This window comes from Phacochoerus africanus, chromosome 13 (assembly GCF_016906955.1).
Source record: "Phacochoerus africanus isolate WHEZ1 chromosome 13, ROS_Pafr_v1, whole genome shotgun sequence".
NCBI classification, from domain to species: domain Eukaryota; kingdom Metazoa; phylum Chordata; class Mammalia; order Artiodactyla; family Suidae; genus Phacochoerus; species Phacochoerus africanus.
In genome coordinates, this window is record NC_062556.1 from 33,506,934 (window position 1) to 33,519,970 (window position 13,037).

Sequence of the window (13,037 nt, forward strand, 5' to 3'; positions counted from 1 at the left end):
TAAACTCATTTGCAGCTATTCCCAATTTCTTCACATCTGATGCTTTACAATGTGCACAACCACCTGTTCAGTCTCTTTTCCTGAACTTCTACCTCCTACTCAGTGTGCTCTGAGTTATTTAAAGTATTTAGAGCAAAATGTTAAGTCAGGAGTTCTTGGGTGAGTCATAAACTGCTCCCTGTTTTCTTCATGGCTTCTCCCTGCCTTATTTGGCTTTTTTTTTTTTTCTTGGCTGTGCCCATGGCATATGGTCCTTGGTCAAGGATCAAACCCCTACTGTAGAAGTAACCTGGGCTGCTGTAGTGACAATGCCAGATCCTTAACTCACTGTACAAAAAGGGAACTTCTGGCTGTTTTTGTAATAATCAATTCCACTATTAATAACATACTTAAGAGATGGATTACAAACTAATTATAGAGAAAAATGTGGAGGACTTGAAATCTGAGGATAATGAGGTTGGCTTCTGTATTTCTGCAAATAGTGGATGTGTGACCATTTCATTTGGTTACAGGCTAGAAGATCAAATTCCTGTAAACTCCCAGAAGTTTTGTAGCTGGTACCTAGAGAAGAGCTATACAAGGAAGGACTCTAGATTCTTCTGTGGGGTAGCAGCGAATACTTAGAAACTGGGCTGATCAGTCCTTCAAATAAATCTCCATTTTAAAATGCTTATGTCATTCATCTTTCAGTATTGTAATACCCACAATTCTGATGTCAGATTTTTATCTTTGTGAAATAAATGTGAAAGTAGAAAGAAACTTTTTGAAAATATGTATATATAAAAAGGACTGAATTTCCTGCTATGAAAACAAGAAAGAGTGGGTTTCTAAGATTCTATGAGATTCCACCTTGCTTTGAACTTTGAACATTATACACACACACACACAGACACACACAAACACTACACACACACATACAAGTAAACACACATATTATTAAATCTTAGTTCTGGAATAATGTTAAGAGACAAGTGTATAAGTTAATGGAGCGTGAAGGGAAGAATGTCAGCCTATCTTCTGAACAGACAGGGTGGGTAATCTTTTTTTTTTTTTTGTAATAGTTGCATATCCTAGTAAAAGGATCTGATGTAATGAGATACAGCTGAGCTTTGGAAAATTCCATCAACTATTTGATCTCAAGTGATTTTATTCTATCCTTAACTCACAGCATTGGACTTTGATATTGAAATAGGAATTGAACATTGAATCAGATATTTTTCTTTCCAGTACTTGCCATTTCAAAGAACTTTACGTTATTATTCCATTCCCAGGAAGCAGGTAGGATTAATGTCCTTATAAAGCGCTTTGGTTTTCTATTGTTAGAGTATGAAAAATCCTAAAATGATAAATGACTTGAACATTAGCATAGAGCAAACGAAGGCCTGAACAATGTTTTAAAATTCAGATTTCCTAGTTTACAGGATTATAGTCACTCAACTGATCTACTTTCCTCTATAGTTTCCTGGGGTTCTGTGTGGTGAAGTCAAAGTCTAGTAAGGCTAGACTTTTTTTTCCTATCAAGTCAGGAATTTTGAGTTTTCATTCTCATTACAACTCCTAATTTTCATTAACACTAATATTTCTGAAATTAAGTTGTGTAATCTGAAAGAGGATTTTTCTGAAATACTGATGGGCATTCAAAACTTTTTTCTTCTGGTTTTACTGAGCTATGAAGGACATATAGCACTGTATAAGTTTGAGAGGTATAGCGTAATTATTCAACTTACATACATCATGAAATGATTACCACAATAAGTTGAGTGAAGATTCATCATCTCATATAGGAAGAACATGAAAGAAAGAGGCAAAACATTTTCCATGTGATGAGATCTCTTAAGATACCTCTTTTAAAAGATCTCTTTTAACAAATTTCATGCATAACATAATTTGTAGCTCTAAACTACCTTCATCCAATTTCCCCCCTCCCACCTTCCTGCTTCTGGTAACCAAAAATATGGTATCTTTTTCTCTGAGTTTGTTTTTGAAATATAGTCGATCTGCAATATAATATTAAATATTTTATTTATTTTTTTTATTATTACTCAAATGAATTTATCACATCTGTAGTTGTATAATGATCATAACAATCTGATTTCACAGGATTTCCATCCCACAACCCCAGTGCATCCCCTCACCTGCCAAACTATCTCCTTTAGAGACCATAAGTTTTTCAAAGTCTGTGAGTCAGTATCTGTTCTGCAAAGAAGTTCATTCTGTCCTTTTTTCAGATTCCACATGTCAGTGAAAGAATTCGATGTTGGTGTCTCATTGTGTGGCTGACTTCACTTAGCATGATAATTTCTAGGTCCATCCATGTTGCTAAGAATGCTGGTATTTCGTTCCTTTTAATGGCTGAGTAATATTCCATTGTGTAGATGTACTACGTCTTCCTGATCCACTCCTCTGTCTATGGGCATTTAGGTTGTTCACTTCTCGTCTATCTCCTTCACTGGTCTGAACTTTAAAGGCAGGGTTTTGGGAGTTTCTGTCATGGCTCAGCAGTTAATGAAACTGACTACCATCCCTGAGGACATGGGTTCCAACCCTGGCCTTGCTGAGAGGGTTAAGGATCCAGAATTGCTGTGAGCTGTGGTGGAGGTCACAGACGTGGCTCAGATCCAGCACTTCTGTGGCTTTGGCATAGGCTGGTGGCTACAGCTCTGATTTGACCCCTAGCCAGGGAACCTCTATATGGTGAGACTGCAGCTGTAAAGTGACAAAAAGACCAAAAAAAAAAAAAAAGCAGGCTTTTTTCTTACTCATTTTGCAGCTGTCTACCTAGCAGAAACTTTGTCCATAACAGGCAATCAATGAGTATTTATTGAAATAAAATAAAGGTGTATTGAAACTTCTGGTTTGAGAATCATTTATTTTCTTATTCTACATGAGTCTAGATTTTACTGTTCATATTGAGCATCTACTTTATGCCGACATAGATATGTAGGCACACCTACCTAGCATTTATATAGAGTAGACATTTATAATGTATTGTTAATTGAATTATAATGAAACTGGTTCTTCATATGCATTAAAGAATTAGAATTAGCTTAGTCAGTTTAGGCTAGGTTTGGTTGTGGTAAGAAACATATCTTTAAATGTAGATGACTTAACACAAAGTTTTATTTCTCAGTCATGCAAAATGCACCACAGACCTTTGACTCTCTAGAGCAAATCCTTTCCAAATGGTGACTCCAAGGTCCAGGCTTCTGGCATCTTGCAGCTCTACTACCTAAAACAAGAGGTTTCCAGGTCCCCATGGCAGGAAAAGAGAGAGCTGTGCACTGGCTCCCAAATATTTGGGTCTGGAATGACTCATTTGGGTCTGCTCGTAACCCTTTGGCAAGAACCAGTGGCTTGGCTCTGCCTACTGCACGGGGGTGAGAAGGGGCTGGGGGGAGAGGTGAGAGAGAACAGCAGGAAATGCCTTTTCTTTATATCTAGAGAGAGCAAGGCAGGGTCCATTCATTGATCTGTATTTACATTTAGTTTTCAGCCTCATGTATTCATTTAAAAAATGAAAATTTATTAATTTTTTTTGGAATAAGTAATACATTAGTTCAAAGGAATTTCTCACCTAAAGACCAGGAAATACTCTTCTTAACCCCTTCTTTCTTTTTTTTGCAGGAGGACAAACACGGCTCAGCAGGAGTCCAGAATGTGTCTTGTGTGATTTGGGGAGTGTGAGAGGACTAAGTGTGAGTCCGGATGAAGGAACAGAGAGAGGATGGGCTGGGGTGCTCTGAGAGTCAAGGGCGGCTCAGGGAATAGCAGAATCAGGCCTGAAACACTGCAGCGTCCACCACTCTTCCCAGGGGAAACCTGATCTCACAGTACCTTGGGAGTTCTAAGGTGGTCAGTAGTGGAGCCCCAGGATGAGAAACACATCATGATCTGGGTGCTGGAGACCCTGTATTCCAGATTTGTCTCTAGGAAATCTGGCTCACACCACCTATCAGGCAAACCTCTCTGCTCTTGGACTCTTCATCCCCACTACCCCCAGTCACAGTGCAGTGGTATCCCGTCCCAGAGGTCTGGCCAGGTCCATGGGAACAGGCTCTGGACCAAAGACATGGCAGAGGAGGAACCATCCCAGGCCAGACCCGGGGAGTAAATTATGCATGCGCCCCAGCAAGTCTCTCGCCTCTAGGAGTGGGAAGGGCCTAAGGCGACTGCGTGGGATTCTGCCCAGAACCTTGTAGTCTTACTCCTCCATGGCCCCAGGTGCTTTACACTGCGTCCTTGGGTCCAGTTGTTTCTCCCAGTTGCTACAAGTTGTCTACAGTTTGACCTGGGAGACCATTGCCACCTGCCTATTCCTCTTTCCCTAAATAGCCTGTCTCAGGGGAGGACTCTCTCTTTCTGACACAGCCCATCCATCAACACCCTGAGAAGGGGAAGATGGCACCTTTACTCAAAACCTTCCACCAGGGGATTGTACAATGAAATTGTCAGCGAGAGGTGGCTCTGGCAATATTAAAAAAAGGTATTGTATATTATAATTGACAGTGTTGACATTAATAGTTTTTTAAATGTGTTAACAAGTGGAAAAGATAAATAAGTTAGAAGAAATTTTCAGCCTCCAAGCTTTTCTTTAAAGTCATTGATATCAGGAAATCAGTAGACATTACCTGTACTGATTCTTAGCCCCAGATGAGGTTTCTGTCCAAGCCTGGATTTGTGACCTCTCTCCTATCTTCAAAGTCCAGGAGAGTTGGGCAAACAGAGGCTTGTCCATGGCAAAGTGCTGTCTGTATAACTTGGTCACTATTCTCTCTCTAGGTGACCTGCATTTCCTTTTTTGTATTGGAGAAAATTGCCCGTGAAAATATCTAATCACAGCTTTAAAGTTTTCATTTGGAATGCTGAGACGTGAGCTGTCTTGACTTTTAATTTAATTTAATTTAATTTATTATTATTATTATTATTATTATAGTTATTTCCCCAATACAGATTTTTTTCTACTGTACAGCATGGTGACCCAGCTACACATACATGTACACATTCTATTTTTCCACATTATCATGCTCCATCATAAGTGACTAGACATAGTTCCAAGTGCTACACAACAGGATCTCATTGCTAATCCATTCCAAAGGTAATAGTCTGCATCTATTAACCCTAAGCTCCCAATCCATCCCACTCCCTCCTCCTCCTCCGTGGCAACCACAAGTCTATTCTTCAAGTCCATGATTTTCTTTTCTGTGGAAAGGTTCATTTTTGCCATATATATTAAATTACAGATATGAGTGATATCATATGGTATTTGTCTTTCTCTTTCTGACTTACTTCATTCACTATGAGAGTCTCTAGTTCCATCCATGTTGCTGCAAATGGCATTATTTCATTCTTTTTTTACAGTTTAATAGTATTCCATTGTGTATATATACACCACATCTTCCTAATCCAATGTCAATGGACATTTGGGTTTTTTCCCTGTCTTGGATATTGTGAATAGAGCTGCAGTGAACATGTGGGTGCATGTGTCTTTTTTAAGGAAAGTTTTGTCTGGATATATGCCCAAGAGTGGGGTTGCTGGGTCATATGGTAGTTCTATGTATAGTTTTCTAAGGTACCTCCATATTGATCTCCATAGTGGTTGTACCAGCTTCCATTCCCACCAACAATGCAGGAGGGTTCCCTTTTCTCCACAGCCCCTCCAGCATTTGTTATTTGTGGATTTCTTAATGATGGCCATTCTGACTGGTGTGAGGTGGTATCTCATGGTAGTTTTGATTTGCATTTCTATAATAATCAGGGATGTTGAGCAATTTTTTCTTGTGCTTGTTGGCCATCTGTATATCTTCCTTAGGAAAATGTCTGTTCAGGTCTTTTGCCCATTTTTCAATTGGGTTGTTGGCTTTCTTGCTGTTGAGTTGTGTAAGTTGCTTGTATATTCTAGAGATTAAGCCCCTGTCAGTTGCATCATTTGAAACTATTTTCTCCCATTCTGTGAGTTGTCTTTTTGTTTTCTTTTTGGTTTCCTATGTTGTACAAAAGCTTTTAAGTTTGATTAGGTCCCATTGGTTTATTTTTACTCTTATTTCTGTTGCTTTGAGAGACCTACCTGAGAAAATATTAAGGTTGATGCCAGGGAATGTTTTGCCTATGTTCTCTTTCAGGAGTTCAGCGGTGTCTTGTCTTACATTTAAGTCTTTAAGCCTTGACTTTTTAATTTTTTTTTTCATCTTTTTAGGGCTGCACCTGCAACATATGGAAGTTCCCAGACTACGGGTTGAATTGGATTGCAGCTGCTAGCCTATGCCACAGCCACAGCAACCCAGGATCCAAGCCTTGTTTGTAACCTACAACACAGCTCATGCAATGCTGGATCCTTAACACACTGAGCAAGGTCAGGGATTGAACCCATGTCCTCACAGATACTAGTTGGGTTTGTTATCACTGAGCCAATGAGAAATCTTCAACTCTTGAATAGAAAGGTTAAATAGAATCTTATGACACTTAAGACAGAGTGTAAGATATAAAGACTGAAGAACTAAGCTCTAATACTTTTTATTTGTTGTATCTTATCAGTTATCTGATAGAACAGCCTAACCTTGAACTATCATGCTTTTGTAGAGGCAGTTTCCTAAACCTGAATATTCAGTGTTAAAGGAAACACAGTGAGACGGCAAATGGCCAAGAAAGCACCCAAAGCCTATTTCTTCCTGATTGTCTGAGGTCCCAAGGCATCATAAAGAAGCACAAATATTTATCAAGACATTTCATTTTGAGATCACGTGGCTGAACTACATTTCCCAGGTCCCAGCATCTCAGTGGGGTCATGTCCCTGAAATGTGAACAGATGATGGCAGATAAGAGAGGGTATGACTTTTCTATCCTTCTTTCTCTCACTGGTGTAGGAGTTGGCAGCTGGAAATAGTCTGTACTCTTGAGTCACCTTGTGGAGGAGCTGCAGGCAGTAGAGTCTCCGTCAGACTCTGATGTCAATGAGAAAGGAACTGCTGATGTGTTAAAACTCTGAGATTTCAGGGCTAATTGATCACCATGCACTACAACTTGTTTTGCTCATCAGACATGATATATGCTACAGGACATGCAGAGACACACCATTCAAGAGGTTTAAAAGGTCTCAACATCCCCTTTGCTATAGGCAATTACTATTATTAATTTTTATGCATCTTTTAGAGATATGTGCTGATAACAAAAACAATAATAATTATGATAATGGAACCAAACACTGAATAAGAGCTTGCTGTAAAAATTGACCCTAAAAATTTATTCTTCAGATCCAACAGAAAGTGATCTAAAGTCAGCAATGTGTTTATGGTAGCCAAAGTCAGTCTTTAAGAGCCTCCGCTCTCCCCTCCCAAACAGAGGCTTTGTAGTCTTCAGTCTATGTCTTTGAGATTGACCTGGCCTCAGTATCCATCTGGTGAAAAGGGCAAAGAACGTAGAAGACAGCATGTAAGAGGCCTTTATAGGCAATGTCTGTCAGTCACTGGCTAGAATTCAGTCACATCCTCATCCTTGCTGCCAAAGAGTCTGGCAAATATCGTCTAATGTGTACCAGGAAGAAGAGGAAATGTGTTTGGTGATCACCTAGCACTCTTTGCCTTACTTAAATATTAATTTATGTAATTCTTAACAGCATCTTTATGACCTGGGGACTACTATTATGCCCACTTTACAGACTGATAAAGTGAGGGACTGGCAAGGTAATTCATTTGCTGAACATCAGCTAACAATGGCAGAGTCCAGAAGTGTCTGGCATCAGAGCTGGGCCTCACCATTCTGTATCCCTTCTTTACACAATATAGTATGTTATGTAGACTTTTCTTCACCTTTTACTGTTTTTTTTTTTTTTTGTCCATTTAGGGTATTTAGTTGAGATTATTCAATGCTAGTACATACAGGGCTGTACAGTTGACCCTTGAACAATGCAGTGGTTGGGGCACTGACCCTCACAGAGTCTAAAACTTGTAGTCGGCCTTCTGTAAATGTGGTACCTTCACATTGGCGGTTTGCACCTATGGATTCAACCAACTGTGGATCAGGTAGTGCTGTACTATCCACTTTTGAATGAAATCTGCCTGTAAGTAGGCCCATGCAGTTCAAACCCATGTTGTTCAAAGGTCAACTGTACATATCTTTTTAGTAGCTATATGCTGTATTGTTTAAATGAGTCATAATTTAACCACTCTTATGATAAAAATGTTTTCATTTCTCCCTCATTTCAAATAGTGATGCTGTGAATTGCCTCAAAAGTTTGTATTTGTATACGTGTACATGTATATGGAGAATGATTTCTAAAAGTAAAATTTCTCAGCCAAAATGATATATGCATATTTACTTTTTATAAATGTTGGCAAATTTCCCTACAGTAATAATCTTTTTTATGCAAAAAGTACAATTTACATGCCCTTGAACCAAGTATGAAGTGTATATTTCTCCACTCATACAACATAAAGATTATGTACCTTTTTCCGTTTTCTGAATTACAAGTAAAAATGGTTCTTGATAGTTTTAACTTTTCTTTTTATTAATAAAACAGATGTTAAACATTTCTAGATGTAATTGACATTTTAATTTCTTTTTAGCAGTTGTTCATGTCCTTTACTCGCTATTTTCTTGGAATAGATATTATCTTACTGATTTATAGAAACTCTTTATATATATTCTATTTATAGAAGATTTTTATATATACATTTATCTGTAATGTATGTTGCTATCTTGTTTTGGTCAATTTTTTGTTTCTCTTTTGATTTAAGTCATGGTGATTTTTTTTCCCCCAGGCATTATTATTTTTTTTTTTCAATTATGTGATTGAATTTTATCATACTTTAATATCTTTGCTTTTGGTTTTCTTGGGTTGGGTATAGAAAAAGTCTTTTTTTAATTCTGTGGTTACTACATTTCTTTTTGATTTCCTTTTTATAGTTAACTCTTTGTACCATATGGGATTTATTTTGTTATGAGTGGAAAGACAGAAATTCAATTGTAGTTTTCCTTATGGCCCTCCAACTCCTAACATCATTGAATAAGTACTATATTTTTTCTCATCTTAAAATGTCACTTTACTACATATTCAATTCCATTAGGGTCTGTTTATGCATAGTCCATAGATCTCTCTATTTATGTTTTCCTACACCACATTTTTACTTCCTGTAGTTTTAAATATGTTTCAATATCTTATTGTAAATACCTCCACTATTTGGGATTTTCTTGGAGTGTCTTTCCCTTTTATTTTTCTGTATGAGTTTTGAACATCAGCCAAAACAGCTTTGAATAAAGAAGCCTATTATTTTTCTAGAGATCTTGTATATTTACAGATTGATATAGAACTGACCTTTCTGTAGGAGTCTTCCCTTTAGTTTCTTCAAATGCATTTTAATATTTTCTGCAGCTAAATTTTTAAAGCACATTACATTTAATCTTTTTTCTTACTTTTATTTAAATTCTTCCATTATGTTTTTAATTGATTGTTGTTTTTATATAGAAAAGCTACTTATTTTTGTATGTAAATTTTGTCCCCCAGTCATATTACAATGATTATGATTAAGAGGCTGTGCATATAGTAGGTCAGATCACATAGATCTGTGCCAGATAACCTGGGTTTGAATCCCAGCTCTGCCATGTACTGGCTTTTACTGTAAGAATTAAAGATAATGGGGGGATGTGCTTGGGCTGTGGGATGGAAATACTGTGAAATCAGATTGTTATGATCATTATACAACTACAGATGTGATAAATTCATTTGAGTAATTAAAAAAATAAATAAATTAGGTTTAGATGATTAAAAAAAATAAAGATAATTCATGAAAATTGCCTAGAATAGTGCTTAATCAGTTTAACCATTATTCTTAAGCATGTATTGGCCCAGAAGTTTGCCTACTTCGGAAAAAAATTTTTGATGCTTTCTAGTTTCTATACTTGGGGAAAATTTGTGTAGAATACATTTTCTTTCTTGATTGGAACTCTATACTATCATTAAACTGTTCATTTGATCCTCCAGTTCTCCTTTGATGGAAGAATAATTATGCTAATTTTATAAATGTGGAATCTACTACACAGAGTGGTTAAAAAAGCATATGAGCCAAAATTTGAATCCATGCTCCCTATCAAAAAACAAAATTGAGATTTAAATGTGCCAACATAGTAAAAGAAAAGCATTAGAGACTTAGTTATTTGAAAATATATGACTTTCTAATCTCAGAATTTACTCTTGCATTTCTACATTCATTGATTCATGGAATGCTTTTTCTTTAACACACTTTAGTATAAAATGTATTTTTCACTTAAGTTCAATTTATGAGAAAGTCTTAACTATGGCTTCAAAGAAAGAAAAAAAAGTGTAAAAAGAGTACTACCAATTTTGACACTTTTATATCTTTTCTTTTTTTTTTAACCTTTCCTCCCCTTTATCTCTATTACTACTCATACTTCTAGCCCATATAACACCTAGACTGGGTTACTACAACAGCCTGTAAAATGGTTTCTTAGACTCTAATCCTGTCCTCTTTAAAGCTATTCTCTGCATGTCACCAGAACGATATATTGCCAATCAATCACATTTCCCCTCAACCAGAGTTAGAACTCATTAGGGTGGCCTTAGGCTTCCCAGGTTAAATCCCTTACTTCTCCAGCCTGGAATCTTGCTAGAATGCTCTAGCAATGTGAGATTTTCAAAGTTCTCCTGGACACACTGCAGTGCCTTTTCTTCTCGGTGAATTTTATTCCTTAGTGCCTTGCTGCCTTCTTCCCCAGTAACTAGTACAGTGCCTTAAGTATGGGAGGTTCTGAAAGAATAAACAAATATCCCCACCTCCTGTTTTTTTCAAACTTTTAAGAAAGATATTTGTATTGTGGAAAGTCTTGAGATAGTTAAGTGTCAGGAGTTTTGGCATTTAGTCCATCTTCTGTCTTTGACACAGTGTGGGAAGACGTGGACATGTGTCTGTAGATTTGCGTACATAAGTCTCCCATCAGATTATTGGGGTGAAACTAGGAGAGCACCAAATAGGCAGGGAAGCTTTGCATATTATTTTATTCAATTCTGAGAACAACATATTGGGTAGGAATTAATATCCTTATTATACCAATGGAGAATGGTGACAAATAATTTGAGCATTGTGCCTAAAGGGAAGAAGAAAAACTCTTCTGATTCAGGGTCCTAGCAGAGGGAAGAGGAGAAAAGTCAGACTGAGTGTCTTCATTCCTGACTTTATTCCCCCACAATTAAATCTTTTGGAAGAAGGCAAAGGGTAGAGAGGGCCAGAGAGATTTGGAGAATCCTGGAGCATGATGCATCCTTGTTTCTCAGGGCACATCCTGGTGAAATTGCAACCCCCTTCATAAGTCAAGCTTTCTGAGTATTTGGTTTGCAGAGCTCTAAGCCGTGGTTGATTTGAAATGCCTGAAGAAGAGTCTAGGCAAATAAGCCTTTCTAGCACCTCTGATTCCCATGGCATATGTGTGTCATTTGGTAGTCCAGAATTTAAGGTGGCACTTGTGGGTGGTGCACAAGTGCTGGGAGAACTGGAGGAGGCATAGGCTCAGGACAAGGAGGCTGAAGAATGTGGGGATTGTGTGATTGTGTAACTGAGCAGGATCCTATGGGGCCTTCTGGGGACAGACCCCTCCCCAGTATCTTCTGCTATAGCTCTTCTCTGAAATACCCAGGTAATAGCATCTCATGCACATTTCCTGAGTCTTTCAGATGCTAAAAACTACCACCAAATGGAAGAAATTAACTGCTTGGTGATCATGACAGACCTTTTGGTACCTAAGTATTGATCACCATCAACCATTCAGAGAGTTGTACACGAGCTGATCACATACCCTGGGCTGCCCCTCCTTCATCTGGCTTTTAAAAATGCTTTGCTGAAACCCTTCGTTGCATTTGGGACTTTTTGAATACAAGCCAAGGGTTCTGCTTGCATGGCCCTGTAGCAAACATTTCTCTTCTCCAAATGTTGATGTCTCAGTGTTATTTGGCCTCACTGTGAGAGGGGCACATGAACTTGTGGCTGGTAACAACTGGAGTCTATGGTAGGGTCTACCCATTTCAGCAGTGAGCATGAGCTGGAAATAGGTGGACTCAGCCTCACTTTAGCAGAACATGCAGCCAGGTGGACAAGCTGGACCAGAGCACATTAATGCCAGAACATCTCTGCCTCAAGTCTGTAAGCACTTAGAAAATCCTTGGGAAGGAGGTCATCAGAAGGAGGGAGAAAAAAAAAGATATTATTTTCTGAGATTAAATCCTGAAGCAACTGAGATTGAAAAGCATTGGCTGAAACAGGAATAGACTGAGTTATATTCATTGAGGAATTAAAGATAGTTGTTTCTTTTGAGTTGGCTCAAGAGCAAGATGAAATTCCTCATAGAAAATAATTATCTTTTTTCATATTTATAAATTTTCTTTATTTAACTTTTTACTTTTTAGGGCTATATGTGTGGCATATAGGAGCTACAGGTGCCAGTCTATGCCACAGTTATAGCAATGCAAGATCCGAGCCATGTCTGTCACCTACCCCACAGCTCATGGCAACACCGGATCTTTAACGCACTGAGCGAGGACAGGGGTTGAACCTGCATTCTCATGGATCCTAGTTGGGTTCATTACTGCTAAGCCATGGTGGGGGGGACTGCCTATTTAACTATTTTTTAAATTCTTATTTATTTTTAAAATGATTTTTATTTTTTCCATCATAGCTGGTTTACAGTGTTCTGTCAATTTTCTACTGTACGTCATGGTGACCCAGTCACACATACATATATACATTCTTTTTCTCACATTGTCATGCTCCATCATAAGTGACTATTATAGTTTCCAATGCTATACAGCAGGATCTCATTGCTTATCCATTCCAAAGGCAATAGTTTGCATGTATTAACCCCAAATTCCTAGTCCATCCCACTCCCTCCCCCCTCCCCCTTGGCAACCACAAGTCTGTTTTCTAGGTCCATGATTTTCTTTTCTGTGGAAAGGTTCATTTGTGCCATATATTAGATTCCAGATATAAGTGAGATCATATGGTATTTATCTTTCTCTTTCTAACTTACTTCACTCAGTA